This window comes from Ochotona princeps, chromosome 5, assembly GCF_030435755.1.
Source record: "Ochotona princeps isolate mOchPri1 chromosome 5, mOchPri1.hap1, whole genome shotgun sequence".
In the NCBI taxonomy this organism is placed as follows: domain Eukaryota; kingdom Metazoa; phylum Chordata; class Mammalia; order Lagomorpha; family Ochotonidae; genus Ochotona; species Ochotona princeps.
The window spans coordinates 98,760,496-98,784,696 of NC_080836.1; the positions used below are offsets into that span (position 1 = coordinate 98,760,496).

The 24,201-nt window shown below is 45.8% G+C and overlaps 1 protein-coding gene across 4 annotated transcripts in view; it reads left to right on the plus strand.

Moving 5' to 3' along the window:
• Positions 1-789: 789 nt before the first annotated feature.
• Positions 790-24,201, plus strand: part of RHBDD1 (rhomboid domain containing 1) — a 158,799-nt gene continuing 135,387 nt past the window's right edge. For 2 of the 4 annotated variants that reach the window (XM_058665082.1, XM_058665081.1), the window contains exon 1: positions 790-918. The gene's annotated coding sequence lies outside the window, so the exon portion shown is untranslated. Of the gene's footprint in view, positions 919-10,750; positions 10,916-24,201 lie in introns of those variants that run through there. The other 2 variants (XM_004576763.3, XM_058665080.1) reach the window with 2 other exon arrangements.

The window sequence follows — 24,201 nt, forward strand, 5'->3', positions numbered from 1 at the left end:
CACCTAACAGTAAGCACATGTTTCTCATTCCTGCACAAAATCAACACAGCACTGCGATACTTGACTCCTACTGCAGGCCACAAATGTTCTAGAATAAAAGGGAAAGCAATGCAGTCTATTCACTGGCAGTATCTGAGGCAGCTAACACTGAAAACCCGTCAAGCGGCTGGCGGTGGAGCTGGGCACACCAAGTGACCTCCGGTGGATAACTCTTTTTTTTTTTTTTTTTAGTATTTTTTTTACTTTTATTACAAAGTCAGATATACTGAGAGGAGGAGAGATAGAGAGGAAGTGGAGCCACCGGGATTAGAACCAGCGGCCATATGGGATCAAGGCGAGGACCTTAGCCACTAGGCCACACCACCGAGCCCCCGGTGGGTAACTCTTTTAGGTGGGTGTCTGTCTCCCCTACCCCCAGATCAAGGCGCAGCTTCTCAGATGTATGTAGCACCCAGAGGTACCTGCTGCCTGCTGCTCCAACATCCACCCCAGGACACGCAGGCCGCTGGCTTGCTTTGTGCAAGGTAGGTGACTAGCGGTAATTTAGGTCAGTGAGGACTGCTGCCCACGTCTCACTCGGGGCCGGGAGGGCCGGAGGAGGGTTCACGCGCTACTCCTCGGGGCCACGGCCACAGCACAACCCTGGACGCGGACAACCGAGCATGCGCCTCGGCCGGGCATCCCGGCACACCCGGGTCCGTCTCCGGCTCACTCGGGTCCGTCTCTGGCTCACCCGGGCCTTCCGCCGGCCAAGAGCCGCCGCCCCGGGCCGCCTAGTCCCGCCCCGTCCCTACAGCCGCCTCTCTGGCGCGCCCCGCTTACTCCTTCTGGGGAACCGCGAGCGTCCGGGATTGGGCGAGCTGCGTGATGACGTAGGGGCGCACGACGACGTGGGGACGCGAGTCGGCCGCAGAGAGCGTGAGTGTCCGCGTCTGAGTGGCCGCCGTGGCGTCGTCTCCGCGGCGCCGGCTTTGTCTCCCTGTAGCCGAGCTGTGGGCGCCGGCGTCTGGGCTGCCGGTCGGGGCGAGGGGCCAGGGCGGGATTGAGGCGTGGCCTGCGCACGGTGGGCCCTCGGCGCGGCCTGGGAAGCAGGGAGGGCGTTTCCTGCCTCTGCGCTGCCCGGGTCCGGTCCTCCTCAGGCAGAGCTGGGCGGCTGGAAGCCGGGCTTCAGCCGGGAGAGGCGCGTCCCCTCGGGCTTCTCGAACCGGGAGAGGCTCGTCCCCTCGGGCTTCTCGAACCGGGAGAGGCTCGTCCCCTCGGGCTTCACCTCCAGGCGCTCGGGCCGGGTGGGGGGGTGCTTTGGCCCCCAGGCAGCTTTGCAGTATTCGTTTTTTGAAAACGAAAGTGACGCCGCTTTCGGTTTCCAGAGTTCTCGGAACAGTAACTTTTTCTCCCCTTTGAAATTGCTCTTTAAAACATACTTAGCCCCCTAATTTTTCAAGTTTTTACGTCTTTTCGGCTGGCACCAATGAACTTGAGAGACGTGTCCTCTTTTTAAAGGCGTTGCTTTAAAGCAGCCGCAGCTGGGGCTAACGGGGGTGGGAAGACGCAGCTTTGGCTAGTGATTGGGCAAGCTTTCTCCCGGGTCTGCCTACAGACCTTGGACCTCAGACAAATGCCCGAGATGCGCATGCATAAATCTCATGAAACATTCCCCATGAAAGGGCAGGAGCACCTGCTCACAGAGCAGATAAAGATGCCATGTTATTGACTTGGTAGTACTGCATAAAGTAACAACACTGGAAGGATTCCTTATTGGGTTACGTGGATGTTTTGACCACTACTTACAATGTATTTATCTTTCTACTTCTGGATTTTCAACTAAAGGTGGTCGAACGCAGGAGATGTAGTTAAAAGTTGGGGCAACATGCCTGACACAGTGCCATTATGGCTGTCGTGTTTTTAGGAATAGCAGTGATGGTGCGTTTAATTTGGGGTCCTTCTGGTTTCTTCATCATAGTTACACCCCCTTTGACCCAGCATTTGTTAAAGAGATAAACGGTATCTTTAAGAGTTGAGAAACATTACAGAGCAGTGGTATGCAAACCCAGGCTGAAGATATTTCTGTCTTTATCTTTGTTTTCCATATGTGACACATTGCGGTGACAACAGGAAGGGTCCCCTGCCCGCTCCACGCCTCTGCTGGGCGGTCAGCCTGCAGTTCTCTGACCTTGTAGGATACAATGTGTTTTTCCTTTTCTGAGCAGGGGTGGGAGTCTGTAGGAGGAGAAGGAAATATTCAGTGTTTGAAGCAGCTGCCGTGGAGCCCAGAAGGGCCCGCCATGGAGCCCACTGTGGCGATTCCCCGGATCGCTGAACATCAGCTTCCACTAAAGAGCCCCACCAGCAGATTCATACTGACTCATTGTGACACATTTTTGAAAAGGGCTGAGTGTTTTCTTGGTCTGTGTGTCATTGAGGCAGGACTACAACCATGGTTTTGCCTCAGGCAAATCCTGTAGCATAGTCCCACCCTAAATTTGAAGAAAACACTTGTAGAAAATGAACTGTGAACACATGGGAAAATACTGTTCTTATTTTGTTACCGTGTCAGAAAAACTTTGACAAGTTGCTTAGGGAGTTTTTCTAGAAAGCCAGGGTCAGACAATAATTCAGTATCTTCTTTAGTTTGTTGATGGAGACCACCAGATGCACAAGACACATTGTACTAGAGATCTTATTGAAAATATACACGTAGGGGCCTGGCGTGGTAGCCTAGTGGCCAAAGTCCTCGCCTTGCATGTACCAGGATCCCATGTGGATGCTGGTTTGTGTCCTGGCTGCTCCCCTTCCCATCCAGCTCTCTGCTTGTGGCCTGGGGAAGCAGTGAAGAATGGCCCAAAGCCTTAGGACCCTACACCCATATGGCAGACCTGAAGAAGCTCTTGGTTCTCTGCTTCAGATCAACTTAGCTCTGGCCATTGCAGCCACTTGGGGAGTGAACCAGCAGACAGATCTTTTTCTGTCTCTGCTTCTCTGTAGATCTGCCTTTGCAGTGAAAAATAAATCTTCAGCTTTGTGGTATTTTAGGCTGAACTTCCACCTGTGATACTGGCATCTGAAATAGGTGCCAGTTTGAGTCTGGGCCACTCCCTATCCAGCTCCCTGCTACGGTACCTGGGAAAGCAACAGAAAGTGGTCCTAGTGCCTAGGCCCCTGCATAGGAGACCCAGATGTAGCTCCTGGCTTTAGACGGGCTCAGCTACAGCTGTTGTGGCCATCCGAGGAGTGAACACAGGGTGGAAGAGCTCGCCCGCTCTCCTTCGCTAACTCAAATCTTTAAAAATATCTACTAAAGAAAATACTGTTAGTTCTGAAATAGTCATAGTTAATGCTTTTCAACATGAAAGCACAGTTAGTTTTCCAACCATTTCTAGCATGGTATAAAGCTTTTGTTTTTTAGAAGTGATAGAAGAATCTTGTGTATTTTCTGTATATATTGTGTATGAATACATGAACAGAAAATGCTTGACAGGATTTGTGTTAGATAATACTTTGTTTATGTGATTGTGTATTTTGATGTGATGGGGTGAAGTGTAAATGGAAATCTGTTCATTAATGTAAAATTAGGTATGTGCATTTTTGAATATTTTAAAAGGATAGAAGTGATCCCTTAAAGGCATAGATTTTCTCAAGTGCCAGTTATAATCTTCAGGGCAGTGGTTCTCGGATGTTTGTAGGCGAGAGTGACCTTATACAAAATCTTACCTTAAAGTCTCTGGAGCTGAGGGAGTTTCAGTGCTGTGTAGTGGAAGGACACGAACTCTTGACTCCTGACTTCAAGAATAGTGTTGGGACGACTTCGCTGAGCGAGGTTGCCAGCTTGCTCTACAGACAATTCCCATGGTTCTTTGTCTGCAGTGCCCACATTCGCGTGGTTTTTCATCCACGGGAGTAAGTTAGTAGCAGTCTGCAATATCGCCGGTTTTACAAACTTGGATTCTGTGCACATCAGGAGAACTGATCTTAAAAATAGTCTGAGGTTGTGACAGCTGTGTGACGGTTAAAAGCCCTTTAGTGTTTTAACTGACTATTGTTTAGCATTGCAAATGACTCAGGAAAGAGAAACAAAGAATCAAATATACAGTATTACTTGTGTATATCATGCTAGGTTTTCTGTTGTATAAAACCAGCTGGCTTGCGTTTGTATGGTAAAGTGTTTTTTTCTTTTTTTTTTTTTAAGAACCGGTTTTTAGGTAATAACACGCTTTTGTTGGAAAAATAATTCCAAGTGCTAAGCGTTTGTTATATTGTTATTAGTAATGGTGGTGGTCATATTACATCGTCTTTCTCACACATTGAGGGTTTCCTGGTGACAGCTGGAGTGTGGGGGAGGGGGAGCCACTTTCAATCAACCAGCTGCTCTGTACAGCATCATGATGGTGATATGTCAAAGCCCATGGATAATTTTGGCTGAATTGAGAAAAGGAAAGGTATCCGATTTCTGGGATGCAATAGATAGTATGCAAGAGTCCTTTGGGATCTAGATAGTAGCCTGCTGACAATGTGTGCATTCAGGCTTGCATGTCGGTGTTATTTACCATCTAGTTTTTTGGACACTGTTACATGTGCATCATAATTGCAAAGCAATCAAATCTAGGTCCATGGGGAGGGCCCAAGGAGGGGGGTTTATTACTTTATGAAGAGGGAAATGAAAAGCGAACTTCAGCAATATGCTGCAGGCTTTCGTGTAACCTGTGATTTGATTCAGTGTTCATGAGAACTCCAGGAGGTGAGAGGAATTTTCCCCATCCATGTATGAATAAAGCCCAGCCGAGTTGCGTGCATAATTTGCTCAAGCCTACGTACTTACATGCTACCACAATATTCCTCTAGAAATATTGTCCTTATGCCAACAGCTGTTTCTCCATGATACTGTTACATATTTTTTAATCCAAAGTTATGATATCATGATAGTAATGAATGAAATTTTTACACATAGTACAGTGACTTCAATTGTATGCAAATCATGCTGTGATTTGTGGCTCTGTTATTTGTATTTTCCACCTTGGAGAAAAGTCTCTAGGGCCACCTTGTGAGAGAGGTTGCATCACCATCTTTTATTAGTACCAGCAAGTTTGCATGTATGTGTACTGTGATGAGTAAGTTGCATCTGAATTTGAATAAATGTGGAAGTAGATGTTGTGTGTCCTGACCATGTAGTCTCTTTCTTCATGTTGATTTGCCAAAGGAGAATTCCTCTTTTTACTTCAAGGCATAAGGAAACCTGTAGGTTTGTAAATTTGCACCAATTGATGACATAGATAAATCTGTCTTGTTTTTGAGGCAGGTAGAACGGACACACACACACACACACACACACACAGAACCCATGTGCTGGTTCCCCAGTGCCCGTAAGGCACCCAGGCACTGGCCTGTCACTGCTGCCTGCCCAGTTCTGTGTTAGCCGGAAGCTAGCTTCAGGAGCCAGAGCCAGGAATTGAACCAAGGTACTCCAGTGTGGAAGACAGACATCTTAACCCCTGGGCCGGATGCTTGCCCTGGTTCCCCTGATTCTGAGGATGTGTTGGTTTTCTTTTTTCTGTTTTATTTCATTTTTTTTTTTTTAACTTTCTTTTCCATGATACAGTTCCTTAGGCTCAGGGTTTTACCTAGGATGTGATTTCAAGAATCATTTCCTCCTCCTCCTCATTGCTTACAGGATATTAGCTATTCTATATGTTTCTTTTCCTTCTGTTCCCCTACATCCTACATTCCTTACATGTAAAACTTTAAAACAACGTGTTTGCATTTAGCTGTTTCCTGAACATTGCATGCACCTTTCTATCCAGTCCTAGTACAGGCCCCTTCCATGGTAATGTTGCTCTTGGTGTTTCTGCTGCTCTCTCTAGGCTAAATCTTCCTTAACGGATGCTGACTGTCACGTGGTAGATACATGTTTACTAAATGAAAGATCTAGAAACCATGTGCTTAATGCTAGAGTTTCACATCTTTTCATTAACTTCTCTGGACTTTTTTATTTATTTATTTATTTATTTTGAGAAACATGATAACATGTTTGTTTAGGAACTGTGTTGGTGACAAAATGAAGGGGCTGAAATTCATTGTAGAAAAGTTTACAGGACATCTCCTTTGTTTTTGCAACAATAAACAATTGGAATTTTAGCATATTTACTATCTGATTTTTTATGTTGATGTGGCATTAATATAAGGAGAACGGAATCAAGATAGGTCATAGAATTCTGAGAATCTGATATTCTCTCTCTCCCCTGTCCCTCTCTTTCTTACTTTCAGAGAACACTGTCATATTCCTGCCTGGACTGTAAGCATATGACTTTGAGAGGACTTTGCCTTACTTATGCATAACCTTGCTTATACTTATTTCTTTAGGAATAGAGGACTATTGAGATAAAGACTGTATCACCTCCACATTTGGATTTTTCTGTGGCCTAAGGCATTGAGCTCGATGGAAAATGGGAGTTGAGATTGAAAGAAACTGTCAACCCTTTGCAAATACCCTCATATTCTTTGTAGGCTCTTTGATTACAAACAGCAGAAATTTTCCACATTTACTAAGTTACCCAGATGGCTTAGCAATAAGAAATGTATTGGAAATATATGGACAAGCTAGGAGAGTCAGCAGAAAGACCAAAGCAGCAGCCTGGGAGGAGGGTCAGCAGCTACCTGCAGTCTTGAGGCGTGGTAGACTTGATCAGGATAGATCAGGTTAGTGCTCCGAGCATTGACTCCAAAAGTTGCTGATTGTAATCTCTGTACGTGTTTTATATTCTGGGGAGAGGGTTGTACTCTGCCTTTGATCACTTGTGAATCAGTTTTGGAAAGGGCACTTTCCATTGACACTGCTGCTTGGTCCTCCCCGCAGTGGGAGGCAGACCTCTGTTACTGAAGGAATGAGGTATTAGTCACGGGCAGGTGAAAACCGCTAAGCTTCCCCTGAGCACCAAGTAACTTGTGGGGCATCTCGTGTGCTTTGTGGGAACATGACATACCTTAGAAGTCTGCTGTGTGTTTCTCCCTCTTGACCGGTTCTTGTGCAGGGAGGATTTCAGTTACATAAATAATTCACAAACAAGTCAAGTCCAACACCAGAAGTTATTTTAAATGGCTGGGGGTGGATGGTGGCAATCACTTTTACATGGACGGTGGGTAGAACAATCTGCTGTGGGGCAAGCACACCTGAGGATAGAATTGCTGAAGTCCTGAAGGGAGTGATCACGGGGTGCTGACGTTAATGCTCCTGTGTGCCTGCTAGTTTGAAAACCTCAGTCTGAGTGGCTGTCAGTTGGAAGACCTTAATGAGCGCTCATTACCCTAACACTGGTGGTCTGGGAGAGGAGGGCCAGGCTCAGGACTGATACTGGAAATCATAAGTGATGACGGGTCAGAATTGGGATTGACACATAAGTCACTTTGCTGTGGAGTAAAATTCAAGAGCACACACAAGTCTAGTTATTTCATTTTCCTAGCCGTTACCTTTTGTGTGTAAATATGCTTTAATTTATGTTAAGACTGTAACACTTTAGAAAGAAGAGGAAAGTCAAAATTTTGCCAGCTGACGTATTAAGGATTTTTTTTTAAATCTGAGATGAGGACTCATTAAATTCTGAAATCCTTGAACATTCTTGAGATTTTACTTAATAATTTATTTCAATTGTAAAAGTAATTTCTGATTTTATTTTCCTTATACAAACCCCATTTTACTTTTTTTTCAAGTATGAAGGTTAAAAAAATGCAGGATCATGGGAAATCCTAGAAATGCTAATTTATTACTATGTTATAAAAATGCAACTGTTGGAAGTTTTAACCTCATTTTAATTTGTGCATATGAAAACACTGTCATTTCAGGTTATGATTTTGTGTGTGTGTGTGTGTAGTTAATCTCATCTAATCCTAAAAAGTAATCAAATAAGCCCACATCACCTCCTTTTACAGGTGAGGCACTGCTGGTCAACTTTCCTTTGGTTTACTGGATGGTGTGTGGTGGAGCACTCAGTAAGGATCAACCCCTGTTCTGTGCTTTACAGTGCACGGTAATGTTGCTAGCCCTGGGTGGGATCTGGGCAAAAAGCAATGGGGTATTTCTTTTCCCAGAGCCTATCTATTTACTGGTCGTTCCCTGACAAGCTCTTTATGTTCTGAAACTACCAAAATGTGTTCTGTTATCCATCATCTTGTGCTTCTGTTGCTGTGAGTATGGCAACAGCTCCTCTACGGCAGCACTGTGTCCTGGCACGTCTTTTGTCCTTCATGTCCTAGTGAAGCCTGACAGCCTCTCATGTTGCATTCAGCGAGACTGCTTTCCATTGAACAGAGCCAAATGTTGCTTTCTAGGTGAAAAATAATTAAATGCTTTTAAAGATGTATTTGATTAACAGGAAGCTGATCTGTGTAAATTAATTATAACTGTAATGATGTCATAGCCTTGTCTTTTGTTATTAACCAGGTAATTGACCAGAAGTTTAGAAGCTTATTGTGAGTGACAGTTAGGAGTCTGATCTTGCATGCTGTCTGGAAGTGGAACATGCAGAATGAATGTGAATGTGTTTTACTCGTTGAGCTGTGTGTGCTCTCAGAGTGTCTGATCTTAGTTCTGATTCTTAGTCTTCCATTGCTTTGTGGAAGTTGGTGATCAGGGTTATATACTTAGACCAAATGCTTGCTGCTCCTGCTTTTAGTTGTCTGCGTCCTTGAATCACTAATCAGATGTGACGCCTTGGCACATTTAACAGTACAAATAAACAAATGCCAACCTCAGATGAATCTTGTTTGTAAAGTCAGTATGAAAGAAATTATGAAAATTTTCCATAGACAAGTCATAAAAAAGGAAAAACGGGTGATTTGATAGGTTGAGAGAGAGTTTATCCTGTCTGGGCCCGTTTGTATAAGAATGTTGAGGGCGTCGGGTATCTTGAATAGAAGAATGACGAGGACCTTTAACTTTGATAAGTGTAGTTGAAGGCTGCGAGTGTGAGAGTGGATGTGAGCTAATCACGATTAGTAATTGACAGTTCCCAGGTCCAGGCCGGCCTTCTCCTGTACACTCTGCCTGTGTGAGAGTCAGCCCTAATAAGAGGTGACGTGTACATTTCCTGAAAACCATCACACTGCATAATATGATGGTTTCACCTCAGTGAGACCAGAGCTTTGGGACAAACACTATGAAAAGCATAGCACCTTTCTGTCAGTAGCACATAAATTTTTTTTTAAAAAAGTATTTGAAACTTATAGCATGGTGACACAGTTTTACACATGTGAAATGGTTAAGAAATGCATGAGTACTACGCTAAAAAATGGCACGTCACCCTCAGAAAGTTTAGACATTTGCTTGGGAAAGTGGCTGTCAGAACGACTGCAGCTAGTGAATCATTGCCAAATGGCGGAAGGAAGTTTGTCTGAAATTGGGCAGGAAGATGGAATTGCAGGTGTGGGTGGATATAGCTCATATTGTATGCGATGATCTGAAGATGCTGGTAGATATTTGAAGAGTACACATTTTTCCGTACACATTAGATTTGAAACTTGTGTTATGCTCAGCTTGTTCCCTAATATGAGTTGCATTTGAACAAATTTGCTTATTTTGAAATCAGAATTCTAGCAACACTACCCAGACTAAAATACACTGTCCCCAACAGCACTGTGTGTTCATGCCTTAGTGCCAGCCGTACATGAATCTTCCTCTCTATAAAATACCTTCCCGTTTTTACACTTTCTATCTTTCTACAGCCGGGTTTGGGTGATGAAGTTTTCCAGAGAGCTTCTCTAAATTGCCCTGACTTCATATTTTCTGTATTGACACATTTTTGTAAAGTACTTACCCATTTCTGAAAAAAAAAAATGTTTTACATTATGTAAAACACGACTTGCAGTAAAGGGATAAACACCTAAATCCAAGTGACTGAATAGCTCGGGGCAGAAAAAAGCACTTCTGTTTGGTAACTGAGCTTGTTTAAGAAGTTCTGATGCGACTAACACAAGAAACAGTGAGTGGTGCTTAAAACAGCCTTCAGATGATTCTTTGGATGAGACCTGTATCAAGACCTCCAGTAAAATAAAGGTGCTTTTCTGCTGAGGTCATTCCTCAAACACAACGTCATGAGAACTGACCACCTGGCATTTGGTGATCTGACAAGTCACAGGGCTGGAAGTTTGGGTAGTAATCCTAGGTATCAGTAATTTTTGGAAGAAACACAGTTTCCACCTCTCCATGTTTACTGCTCAGATCAAGCTGTGCTTACAGGGTGAGATGAGAGGTGCCCAACCTCCTCCTCACTCTGCAGAGGGAACGCTGGCCCGGTCCGAGTGCTAGCCTGCTTGATACCTGACTGCAATTGGACAAAGTCCAGAAAAGCCTGTTGTTCTTCAGCTTCTCTTCTTGTAGAGAATGTCTTCCAAGATGAGGAAAATCACACATTGTTGTTACGCTTTGTTTGCGGTTCCTTGGTGTGTCTGGCTTTCCCCCCCCAGGTAGAATGGTTGTATTCCATGCTGGCGGTACGCAGATCTGAAGCTGGGCTTTGCCCCGATTTCAGCTTCCTGTCAGTGGGGACTCTAGGAGGCAGTGGGTGATGGCCCAGGTCGTTCGGTCCATGCCCCTCGTGTACGAGGACACTGGCTTCTGCCGGACCCAGTCCTGGAGGTCATGGACATTTGGGGAATAAACAGTGGGAAGGAGCGCCCTCTGCCCTTCCCTGCTTTTTCTCTACCTCATTTCACTCACTCTGCCTTTCAAATATGTAAGTAAAAATTTAACAATTCTTTTTTTTGCAGACTGAGCCACATTTTACTTTGACAGCAGTGACTCTGGACCTAGGGCATTTTGACTAAAAATGCCTGCTGTCTGTAGGATGGGCAGTAATAACTGTGTCATTGAAATTCAGAGAATGAGTGGGAAAATTGTACACTTAAAGGAGCATCGCCATGTGAAGCTATGAGTGTAAGTGTGTAGTTATAATGTGACTTTAAAAAAAATCTGTATTGCTTTGATGATTTATTTGAAAGGCAAAACTACAGAAAAAGATAAAGAGACAGCAACATCTTCCATCTGTTAGTTTAGTCACCAAATAAATACAATAGCCAAAGCTGAACAAGACATAGGAGCCTGGAATTTCATTTAGGTCTCCCACATGGGTGGCAGCGGCCCGAGAATGCGGGCCGTCCTTGTGGCCTTACCAAGGGCATTAGCAGGACGCAGGACCCTGCATCAGAGGCAGAACCTTTGACTTGAGTAACACTGCTCTGTGGAATACCAGCATCACAAGTAGCAAATCCACCTGCTGAGCCATAGCTCCAGCACCTTGAGCTCTATTGTAGAACAATCAGACTGTAGTTAATATCTTTCAGTACTTAAAACCATAGATATGATTTAATGACCATTTATCATGGGCCTGGTACTATTCTAAGAACTTTATTGTCTTAAGCCAAGGGCGGGGAACATCTTACCTGTGGGCTGTATAAGGTTTGTGAAATCACTGGGCTAGTCCTGCCAAGGCAGTATTGGTCGCATCCAGAATTTAGTTAATAAATAGCAGGCTAATTTTGAAGTTTTAGTATGGTTGACAAATAATTTTGTAAATATCTGAATGATGCTTGGCAAAAAAATGATTGTTCATTGTTGTAAGCCATTTAGTTTTTACAAGATTTCTGCAATTGATTTAACTATCGTTACCCCATTTTGTGTAACAGACAACTGAGGCTTAGGTTAAAGGCCTTGCACAAGGTCACACAGCTCTTAACAGCACCAATTTATGTGCCAGAGCGTGTGCTTTCAGACCCCAGTGTGTGACTACAAGTTCTCTGATGACATCTGGTTGGCGCTGCTGCAAGATGCAATCCTGAAAGCATTTGAAAGATGGGTCAGTGATGATATGGCCAGGAAGCCTGTTAGGACAGAGGCAGGCAGGAGGTGGACACCTGGGGGGAATGTGAGGGCACATGTCTTGGGACAGGACAGGGAATGCTGCTGGTTGTTCCCGCTGAGGCCTGTCCATGTCCCCTGCCCTTGCAGTGGTTCCAGAGCCACTTGCCCACAGTCTCTGCAGTTCTTTGTTCGTTTTATTTTTTAAAGACTTAATTTATTACTTGTATTGGAAAGGCAGATATACAGAGAGAAAGATCTTCCCTGTGCTGGTTCACCCCACCCCCACCCCAACTGGCTGCTACAGCCGCAGCTGAGCTAATCTGAAGCCCGAAGCCCGGAGCCCGGAGCCTTTTCCAGGTCTCCCATGTGGGTGCAGGGTCTCAAGGCCTTGGCTGTCCTTAACTGCTTTCCCAGGCCACAGCAGGATGGGAAGGGAGTAGCTGGAATATGAGCCGGCGCCCATATGGGATCCCAGCACGTGCAAGGTGAGGACTTTAGCCACTAGGCTACGACACTCTTTTTATTCATTTATTATTTATTTTTTTTTCTAATTTGATTTTTTATTATATTTTTGACAATCTTTACATAGTTAATTAGGGGAAAAAAAAGGTTCAAGGGCTATAGGGAAGGGGTAAGACCATTATTTCCATATTGTTTCCTTCATGTATCTGAGGTAAAAGGGGATATTGAGGGAGAAACCCCACCCAGTTTCCCACCCACCCCAAGTCCCAGATGTGGGGCATGCTCTGAGATACTTGCTCAAGTGGTTTTGATAGTTCACCAGTTATGAATCGCTGCCAGTCTCGCCACTCCAAGCACAATGAGGTCGTTGAAGAATCCACTGATTGACATAGTCCATCACAGAGTCTCCATTTTCCCAGTATTTCGCTGCCAACTTACAGCTGAGGTGGTTGATTGACTTGTTCTGTCTTCTGTCTTTTCTTGGTTAGGGTTCTGAGTCCGGCATTTCGATTGGGGAGATCCCCAAGGAAACTTTGAGGTATTCTTAGACCAGACTCCTGTGTGTTCTAGCAAGCACAGGGTCCAGCACAGTCTTTCGCCCCAATCAGCTAGTGGTTGCAATTGTTGGGTTGGTTCTGCTTTCAGCCCCGACTTCCACTGGAACCAATGGGTGTTGCAGTCCAGTCTGGTTCTACCCAGCACATACTCGGCCCTCACATAACCCAGTGGGAGCTGCAGCCTAGTCAGAGCAACCCACAATAACCCCCACCAGGCCCGCCCCCTACCCTGGTTTACCAGTATATGTGGCCGGCTAGTCCAGTCTGTCCCACATCCCATTTGCCTCTCGTACATGTCGATGGGCATTGAAGCTTAGTTCTATCCAACCAGCTCAATTATCCAGCCCTCATGGCTGTTGTTCAGTGCCTCTCTGTCTAGCCACCCCAGCCCCCCATCCTAGTTTTCATGCCCTCCCTTGGGAGTAGTAACCCAAGAGGGAGGAGCCCACTATTTCCCTACTGGGCCGCTCCCACTCCCGGAACATGCACTCTCCAGGTGGTTCTGTAGTTTAACTTGACAAAATTAGCCCTCCGGGCCAGCATCTGCCATCCGATGCTGTGGCTAAGCCCAGCCAACCCTCATCCACTCTGATCTATGCTTGCACCAGTAGGAAGAGTCAACCCAACCTGGTTTTTCCCTGCTCTAGCTCACATGCAGGCCCACAGGTGTAGCCCTGCCTGGTCTGGTTTGCTCCCATCCCAACTCACGCTCTCCAGTGGGAGTGGTGTTCCAGCAAGGGAGCCCTCCACATTCCCCCTACCAATTTTGCCCCCTCCCTCTCTGGTTCCCACGTGTGCTGGTTGTGTGCTGCGGTCACATCCGGTACAGGCAACCTCACCTTTGCATTCCGTATTGAGCACTGGTTTTTGTCGCAACCAAACCTGGCTTGACCCACACTCTGTTCTGGTGTTCGGATTTGCCAGTGGATGACATGAACGGATTCAGCCTGGTCTGCCCCCGACCCATGCCAAATGCATGTCAGTGGAAAACTTTCCATGGCCTATTCTGGACTGTTTCCTATCATGCTTCTTGCGCTTACCTGCAGGGACTGTGTCCTGCCAGAGGAGTTGCCCAGGCTTCTCCATCAGGAACCCTCCCAAAGCCAGATTTTGCGCATACTGGGTGGTCCATGAGCCAGTCCTACTCAGTTCACCTCCTGTCCTAGCAGGAACAGTGGCTTTTCTTGGCTGGCCTTCAACCCAATCTGGCTCTTGCTTTTGGGTGTTTCAGCCCAGCCATGGCTCGTCCATACGCACATACAGCTCACAAATGGCTCAGTAGGGGTTGAGACCTAGGTTAGGCCATCCCACATCTCTCCTGGTCCTCCAGGACACCAGACGGTGTTGGGGTCTGACCCGGCCTGGTGCATCCAGTCCCAGTCCGCACTTGTGCCAACGGAGACTACAACCATTTCCTGATCAGAACGCAGCCCCCATTCCAGCCCATGTGCCCATTGGTGGGAACCTCAACCCAGTTAGGGTGTCCCCTTAGCTCCCCAACTGGGCCTGTTCCCAGCCATAGATCACCTGCATGCCAGTGGTTGCTCTGACTCAGCTTAGCTCAGCCCCTCACCTGTCTTGGCCTCTGCCTTAGACACTGTGGCTTAGTGTCTCTGGCTCACGCAGACCAGTAGGTGCTAGAGCCTAGCTCAGCATGACCTGTGCTCCATGCTGGTTTCTAGTTTCGCTTGTAGGCTAAGGTTTGTTCAGTCCTGCCCGGTCCACCCCGTTCCATTACCAATTGACACATTACCCAGCTGTTGGAGCTACTTTGCCCAGCTTTTCCGACCCCCAGGTCTGGACCACATGTTCATCAGCGGGAGCTATGACTCGCCAGGGGCGTTTCCCAAGTTCCTCCACTTGATCCACTCCCCGACCCAGTTCTCATACATGCCAATGGGTTTTACCAGTGCCTGGCTCAGTCTGGCCTTCCATTTGGCCATGTATGAGCTGGTGAATGTTGCATCCCGGCCCACCCCTCACCCTATTCAGGATGCACATTCGGGTGCTGCTGCTTTGACCAGTCCAGACTGTTGCGGGTTCCTTTACCTGCAATTGATGGCAAGCTCCTTGGTCACACCTAGCTTAGTCCATCACTACCCAAACTCTTCTTCTTTTTTTTTTTTAGATTCATTTTATTTTTATTACAAAGTCAGATATACTGAGAGGAGGAGAGATAGAGAGGAAGTGGAGCTGCCGGGATTAGAACCAGCGGCCACATGGGAAAAAGGTGAGGACCTCAGCCACTAGGCCACGCTGCCGAGCCCTACCCAAACTCTTGAGCTAACCAGTGGGGCTAGAATTTCCACAGGTTGTGGCTCACACATCCCCCACAGAATCTACCCCCGGATATGGTTCTCAAGTGCTAGTTAATGTCATGACCTTGCCTAATGTGACCCGTCTGCTGATCCATCATCATGTCAGGTAATAGGATATCCTGCTGGACAAGCCCCAACCCTTAGCTTTTTCATGAACTGGTGTTAGGTGCTCAGCATTGTTAAGTGATTACAAGTTTTTCAAAGGAAGAGTTACTGTCATTGGGAACTTTAGGATTGACTCACATCTCTGAAGCACTGTGGGTTCAACCAGAAACTACCTAAGCAGCGATTCAAAGAAGTGAAACCCCAGAGCTCCCCGGCCGGGCAGCCAGCAGGCGGAGCCTGGCACCAAATGGCACGCTGGCCACCTGGGGGCAGCTCACCATGTGCACATGGTGGCTGGCGTGTGGGATCCGGGCATGAGACACCCCATCCTGAGGCCCACCAGCAGCCGGGAGATTGCTGGAAGTTTAAACCCCCAGGCCCAAGGTCGTGCCCCTCCCCAATCACATTCACTGCCCAATGAGGGTGGTGGGTGGGCCCCGGACCTTCCCAGTCTCAGAGACTTCCCCCCTCAGTGTACTCACCCCAAAGGGAGCAGCCCCCGAACCCAGGCAGGCCCGGGGACAGCTCACCACATGCACATGGTGACTGGTGAGTGGGATCCAGGCATGAGACCCACCCCCCCCCCGTCCTGAGGCCTACCTATTTTTATTTTTGATGTTTATATAGTTGATCAGGGTGGGAAGGATCGAGGGTTAGGGGAAGTGGGTGAGATCATTGTTTCCAAATTTTCTTTTTCTTCTTGCTATATCTGTGGGAAGGCAGCAATAAGGGGAGAAGTCACACCTAGCCTTTCAGCCTGCCCATTACCCATGGAAAACAGCTCCCTGCTGTCAATCCCGGGTCCCTGATGTGGAGCATATTCCAAGCGTTCTGCTTAAGTGATTTCAATAGTTCTGAAATGCTGTTAATCTCGCCAATCCAAGAATGAGGAAATCCTTTCAATGTCTGTTGGGTGACATAGTCCACCTTAGAATCTCCTTTTGCCCAGATGTTTGCTGTCATTGCTTGATTGGAGTAGTTGTCCAATTTGTTCTGCCCTCCTTCCTCTACTGTAGTAGCAGATGTCCTCTACAGGCCCCAATGAACTGTCATATCCTCCATGTGCTTGCCATCTGGGTCTGCCATCCACTGCTCTGTCAAAGCCACTGAGGAGGCCCAGTTCTGACACATGCATTTCACAATCAGACCACCAATCCTAGATGTGAGCCCTCATGTCCCTGCACACCCCCACTTGTGTCTTCTTCCAGACCCTCTGCAAGCTCAAACACCATGCCTCTGTGCCACCGCCCAGCAGCAACACTAAAATAACGAGTCTTACTCTGAGGGTCTGGGAACTGCAACTGGACCCTTCACTGCCAAAAGCGGCTGCGTTTAAACCCTTCTCTCTGCTGCCCCTTTCCCCACTGGCCTTAGCTTTCCTCCCCGCTTCTCCAACCCTCTCTCTTCCACCCTTCTTCCCATTCTTCTTCCCGTACTTTATGCTGCATTTCTCTGTTCTTGTCCCCTTACTTAGGTCTTACTGCTTCTGTACAGCTGTTGTATCCCTCTCTGCCGCTTTTGTCTGTTCTTGTCCCCGTACGTAGGTCTTACTGCTTCTGTACAGCTGTTGTATCCCTCTCTGCCACTTTTGTCTGTTCTTGTCCCCGTACGTAGGTCTTACTGCTTCTGTACAGCTGTTGTATCCCTCTCTGCTACTTTTCCAGCCCTCTCTCTGCCACCCTTCTTCCCACCCGTCCTTCTCCTCATCCCGTCTTTCTCCGTCATCCCTCTCCTTTGCTCCAGCCCTAGTTCCTTTCCCCATCCGTCTTCCCCTGCCCTATTCTTCTCATTCCGGCCCTCATTCTCCTCTCAGTCTTTCTCTGTCATCGTCCCTTTCTCTGTCCTCCCATTCTCTGTCGTCCCAGTCTTTCTCCGTCGTAGTCTCTCCGTCTTTCTCATCCTCATTGTCATCGTCGTCGTCGTCCCAGTCTTTCTTGCCAGCTAGCTTTTGCCGGCTACTTTTATATTGTTCTCTACCAATCACTTCTCCCCGTGGGTCCACTTGGCATTATGTGATAGGTCAGTAGCAATGACATAATTGCAGCGAGGGCATTAGCCTATCCCTGTGACTTCCTGTTTACCTGCAGGCGAGACCAACTCCGCCTCCTGGCCCTGGGCCAGCTGCCATCTTGCAACGGCCCCTCCCAATCCCAGGAGCGGCTTTAGCCCCCTCCCTGCTCCCCACACCTCTGCAAGCATGCCGCTAGGCAGCCAGTGGGCTTTGCCCAGTGCTACTACCACCCTGGGCCTTGCCAGAATACCCACCACTGGGGCTCATGAACCTGACACCCACTATACAGGTGGGCCTAAAGACCCAGACTGGGCTATCTGGGTCCTGCTGGACCCCCTGTCTCCAGGGCTCACATACCCAGTAAACCCTCCCCCCCACATATATATGTTTACAAAAAAAAATAGGCTAGGTGACTGTGCTGACACATTGGTATGGTTAATGCAGATTTGGCATTAACCAAGCCCAGGATGTCCGCCAGCTATTAGCTGCTTTTCTTCTGACAGAGTAACAGTTACCTAGGTACAATGCAACCTAGGCATTTGCCCACAGCTGGATTGTTCATTTTCTCTCTTCTCTCCCCCTCTTTCCTTTCCCCTCCCTTCCCCTCACTGAATACTCCCAAGGTATGTGTGTGCCAGTGCTATTTAACCCAGCCTAGTTCTCCCACTTGGACTGGTGCCTTGGCCTGACCCAGACATGCCCTCCAGGGTCTGCCCTCTAAACCACTCTGTCTCAGCTCCCTCACCTATCTGTGATGCAGTGACTGGGCCTACGGAAGACCCCAGAAGTCGTTCCTCTTTTGTCAAAAATGCCCTCAGCCACTCCCACTCCAGTATGTCCCTAGACCCCTTCCCCAGGGCAATCTACAGGCACCCTCCCCTGCCTAGGACCTGGGATGGAGTGCCCTGGCCAGACATTCCCTGCTTTCCTCACTTTTTTTTTTTTAAGATTTATTTTTATTGGACAGTCAGTGTTACAGAGAGAAAGATCTTTCATTCATTAATTCATTCCCCGAGTGGCTGTGATGGCTGGAGCTGAGCTGATTTGAAGCCAGGAATCAGGAACTTCTTCTGGGTCTCCCACATGAGTGCAGGGTCCCAAGGTTTTGGGTCATCTCCACTGCTATCCCAGGCCACAGGCATTGGGACTGTATGGGAAGTGGAGCAGCCAGGACATGAACTAGCACTGATATTGGATCTCAGTGCATGCAAGGGGAGGATTTAACCATTAGGCTATCGTGCAGGGGCCCTTCCTCACATATCTTAAAAAATAGAATAGGTGACTATGTTGGCACACTGGTGTAGTTAACACAAATTTGGCATTAATCAGGTGCAGAATGCCTGCCAAGTATTGGCTGCTTTTCTCCCAGCTGTGTAACACTTGCTTAGGAATAAGGCAACTTGGTAGTTGCCTGCAGCTGGGTTTTTGTGTTTTTACTTTTGAGTGCTTTTTCTGACCCTTATACTCCTTGGCGTACTTTGGCAAGGTGGAAGTGAGAGGAAGTTAGCCCTTTGCAGGGAAGGCGCTGAGGCCTGCCTGTGCCTTTGCCAACTTATACAGTGCTATTAAGTTCCAGGTAGCCACAATGATAGCTGTACTAACAATATATCAACTTTTTCTGCCTTGCCTTCCTTGTTTTACTTTCCTCTTCCCCTGTCAGTGCATTGATCACCTTCCATTAAATGACTTCCACAGAGCCCTTTGTTTTAGTGTCTGCTTCTGGGTCAGGCTCAAACTATAACAGTAATGTGCAATAATATAAGCATCAAAGTGTTCATGAAGAGAACGCTAATGAATTTTTGTTCCTCATCATTTTATAGATGGAGAAACAGACATGAGTTGAGGTCATTTGGCCAAGTAACTAAAATAACTTACACTTTGGCCAGATGGAGTTGAGTTAAAGAGTGATTTGATCCAACCCAGCCTACTTAACCAACACTTGGCTTTGAGTTCACAAGCAAAGGCAAACACAATCCTGGTGGGGCAACAGGAATAGGTGAGTAACAGAAATAAGGCTGTTTACTCCACGGTTTGAGTTTAGTTTCTGGGGAATCAGAAATGACTTTGAATAAGGGAAGGGTCTCTTGTTCTGCTTAAGCTTTCAACTGCTGCCCTCCTCCCCCCCTTTTTTTTTAGCAGTTAATTGGGTTGGATTTATGAAATGAGAATATCCGCCTCCAATCTGTGCTGTTAAATGTCAGGAAGATACAGACGGGAGCAAGCCCTTGCCCCTCTTCCATGTTGGTACCACCTTCATCTCTCAGGTGGATATACATGACGTGTGGTTGGCGTCTGTAGAGCGGAAGTTCTTTGTACCATGCCCTTCTTCTGCAATCTAATCCCTAGGAAATCCAGGACAAGCTCACTAAAGCACTGTGCCAGTGTATGGTTTTTTGAATACTCTTCCCAAAATGTGTAACAGTATATGAATAAAAATGTCTGTGTTCATTAAAGATCACTTGTAGGCTGCAGACACTTCTGTTATAATTCCTTGGTGGCCATGAGGGACGAGGGAATAGTTATACAGTTTTAATTGCAATCTTTCTCCCTCCCTCCCTCCCTACTTTCCTTCCTTCCTCCTTCCTTTCCTTTTTTTCTTCCCTTCCCTTCCCTCTTTCCTTCTTTTCCTTCTTTCCTTTTATAAAAAGATCGCTGTATTTGTTTTTTTCCATTTTATTATTATTATTATCATTTTATGATACAATTCCATAGGCTCCTGGCATTTCCCTTATCCCCTCCCCAATTCCCTCCCCTCCACTAAGTCCCTCTATATCATTACTAAAATATAGTTCTTCATACACAGTCATATGTCCACCATTACGGCCATGGACAATGGCAGAGAGTCCAGCATTGTATTGTCAAGATCTAGTGAACAGTTTCATTGTAAGTCCATCTTTGTCTGGAAGTAGAAATGCATACTACATTGTATCCGCACATCTGGATGTTAGTCTCCATTTAACAGCTACTGTACATCCCCTCAAATGAAAAGTCATAATACAAAATCAACAATAGAAAGAAAAATCGACATTCACAATGCCATGAAGTTAAATGACATGTTACTAGATATGACAGTCTCCATTACACAGCTACTATATACACCCCCGTCAATAAAAAGCCACAAAACAAAATCAACATCAGGGAGAAAAAAGAAATTAACACCATGAAGTTAAATAACATGCTGCTAAACGACTAACGTGTAGCTGAAGAAATGAAAATCAAGAACCTTCTTGCAGAAAATGCTGTTACTGTATGATCTACGAGTCATTGAATGATTTAATCAGAAGAAAGTGTTTTGAAAAGATGAAACTAACAGAAAACAACAAAACCCTTGCGAAACAGTTTCTGCTGATTTTTGTTGGTGAAGTGTGTCTCTTCTAGACAATAAATAGATGGGTTTTGCTTTTTAATCCAGTCTACTAATCTATAACGTTTGGTTGAGCTTAAGCCATTTACATTCAGAGTTTAATATACCTGGGTGGTGTTTTGGTCCTGTCATTTTAGGAATGGGTTGTTCATTGGTTTAGTCTTCTGTTGTCATTCTACTGGGATGTTCTTCCCATTTGCCTTTGGTTTTGGTGGGTGCTATTCCTCTTTGTGAAGAGAACATCTTGAAGTATCCTTTGTAGGGCAGGTTTGGAAGAGGCCAATTCTTTTAACTTTTCTTGACTGTGGAAGAATTTTATTTCATTTTCAGAGACAAAAGAAAGCTTTGCTGGATATGTTATCCTAGGCTGACAATTGTTTTCTTTTAGAATCTGGAATATGTCATTCCATTCTCTTCTTGCCTGTAGAGTTTCCTGTGAGAGATCTCCTGTGAGCTTAATTGGCATTCCTTTATATGTCAATTGATTTTTTTCATGTGCACATTTAAGAATCTTTTGCTTATGTTCAATTGAAGAGAGCTTGATGATCATGTGTCTTGGTGAATATCGCTTTTGATCAAGCCTGTTGGGAGTTCTGTGCCCCTCCTGGATCTTGTTTCCCAATTCTTTCTCTAGATTAGGGAAATTTTCCTTTATTATTTCATTAAATACATTTGCAAACTCAGCTTCTCTTTCTGCACCTTCTGGGACTCCCATAACTCTTATATTTGGCCTCTTAATAGTGTCTTTCAATTCTTGAATACTTTTTTTGGCCTGAGCCAGCTCTGCTTCCAGCTTTTTGTTTGCTTCCCCCTGATGACCGGAAATATCTTCCAATTCTGAGATTCTTTCTTCTGCTTGCTTCATTCTGTATTGGAGACTCTCTATTGTACATTTAATTTGCTCTACTGTGTTCTAAATTTCTGATATATTGCCTTGATTTGCTTTATTGCTTCCTTAAATTCTTGGAACTCTTGTATGTGCTTCTCATTATTGATCAGAAGCTTTAAAATGAGTTTTCAGAATTCTGTATGCCCCATTTTCTCAATGTCTTCCTCAGTTAACTCTGAGGTTGGCATAGGGTTTTGCTCTTTTGCAGGGGAGTTTTTGGTAATATTCATTGTGCCTTTGTCTCTTCTTTTGCTCTTGGTCATTGTACTTGTGGTTAGCAGAGTGTTCTCCTTGGGGCAGGTTTCTAAGCTGTGTCACCCACAGGTCTGCAATGCGATTTTACTCATTGCAGTTGGTACACAACTATTTGCTTGCAGCCACTTGTGCCACAACCTCCAACGAGTTCCAGGTCTGGGTTCTTATGTTAGATTTCCACCATGGTCTCAGTAGCCCCAGCTTCTGGCTCACCACTCTCCACCTCCTGTGATACCGTGCTAAGGCTGGACCATTGTCTCTGCAACCTTTCTCCCAGTTTTGGTTGGAGCAGGTCCCAGGATTAGGGAGACACCAGGTGTCCTATATAGTTAGGTTGTTGGTGGTGCTGATCTTGTTGAAACCTGTTGGTCGTTAGGTCTGGGTGCCTCACGGACCTATTTTGGCCGGTACGATGCCACAGTCGGTATTATTTTCCTGAGGGACCAGTGCAATTCGCTGAACTCCGTGAGTTCTCGTGAGCTCAGCACATGCACAGTTCTCTGTTGTCCCCTGCAGTCCTAAAGCTATTGCCACGGTGTACAAAATGGCACCTGACATACCACTACTAGAGTTCTTAATCTGCTGACCATCAGGTCTGAGGGCTACCCAGACTTGTCTTGGGTGGAACCTGTATAGTGCTATGTTGCTGCAGTTCACTGAGTCAGAAATGAGTTCACTCCCAGCTTAGCATATGCTCAGTCCTTTCCCTTGTCTTTGCCTCCTTACTCAAAATGGCGCCCAATTCAGCTCTAGGGGGCTGACTGGGCTGTGAAATCTACCCTGTTCTCTGTTCTCGTACTGTCCATCTGCAATCTGCTGCTCTGTCTCTGCTCTTGGTCAAACCAAATGGGCCAGCAGGATGGACGGTTCTTTGCCTGAATTCACTTCCCAAGCTCCTAGTGAAAGTGCCTTCCCACCTGGTTCTTGGTGGAGTTCCAGCTGTTGGTGGAGTTCAGATTTCTGTTTGCTGAATGCTGCTGGAGTATCAGTCACTGCAACACCACACTGTTATGTCTGCTGCTTTCCTGTGTCTTTCAGTCTGCAGGTACCCCTCTGCTGTTGTTGTTCTGTCCTTTCCTATTTCCTGGAATATGTCCTTTTTGCTTCATCCAGATTAAATGTTTCTCCATGCATTTCAATGTGTCCTTACCCTATTCTGCCATCTTGATTCAAGATCGCTGTATTTATTTGAAAGTCATAGTTGCACAGCAAGAGGAAGTGCAGAGAGAACATGAAAGCATGCAATTGAGAAAGAGCATGACAACTTCCATTAAGAAGTTCTGCAATGTCCAGTGCTGGACCAGACCAAAGCTGTCTCAGTGTTCAGGTTGCACCTGCTTTTGGGGTAGGAGGAATTTCCCGTCTTCTGATTAGACTTTAGTTTCTTGAGCTTGGTGAGTAACAGGCAATCCCATGATCTAACTCGCTCTTAGGAAGAGGCCGTTGAGGATGTTGAAATTCTTGCCCACCCCTGACTGCGGATCTGGGAACCATCTCAGGATCTGCATCAAGCAAAATCAGAGAAGGAAGCAATACCTGCTGGGGCAGTAGTCACTGCAGTGTTTTGTATCCCTTAGCATTTTTATTTTTATTTTTATTTCTCTGAAAAAAGTGTCGTGAATTTTGTTGAATTCATATGATAGAAGTAGTTGATGACCTAGTCATGACTTGATAGTTTGTTTTGATGATTTTTTTAATTACCGTGGACAAAATGGAGGAGATCATTGTATCCTGTGAAGCACCTTTCCCATTTTAATGTTCTCTCTTCATACCCACCATCTGGATTTTGCTTCAGTAATCTTTGTTTTAAAAATAAATTTTATAAAAATGTCTACATACAATGGAAGGGAGTTCTTTAAATTCGAAAAGATCCAAAGTGATGATACTACGAGGTGGTGGAGGGGCAACTATATAAGTGATTAGGTCATAAGGAAGTAGGAGGAGCCTTCTTGCGAAAGGTTTGTTTTCAACAAACCCACCCCAGCCACTCCATGTGGCTTTAATTGTTCTTGAAGTTAACGCATGTTTTTTTCACAACTACTCTTCATCATCAAAATGTAATTCACTTGACACACTTATATCAGGTCCTGCAAAACCACTATAAGTTTTCTCCTCTCCATGCATTATGTTACGGAATTCTGCTTTGCTTCCACAGGAACTATAGTAGTTTCCCACATTGGTTCTGGAGGAATTATTTCTATCTGGTTATAAGTCACTTCCTGTAATGTACAGAAGATTAGTGAAATTTTGACTTGTTTAATCACTTCTTATTCATTAAGGTTTTTTTTTTTAAGATGTAACTTGAAGAGGCAGAAAAAAAGGGGGAGAGAGAGGGAAAGAGAGAAAGAAGAGCGGAGGTGGTAGAGAGAGAGAAAGAGAGAGAGAGAGAGTTCTTTCTTAT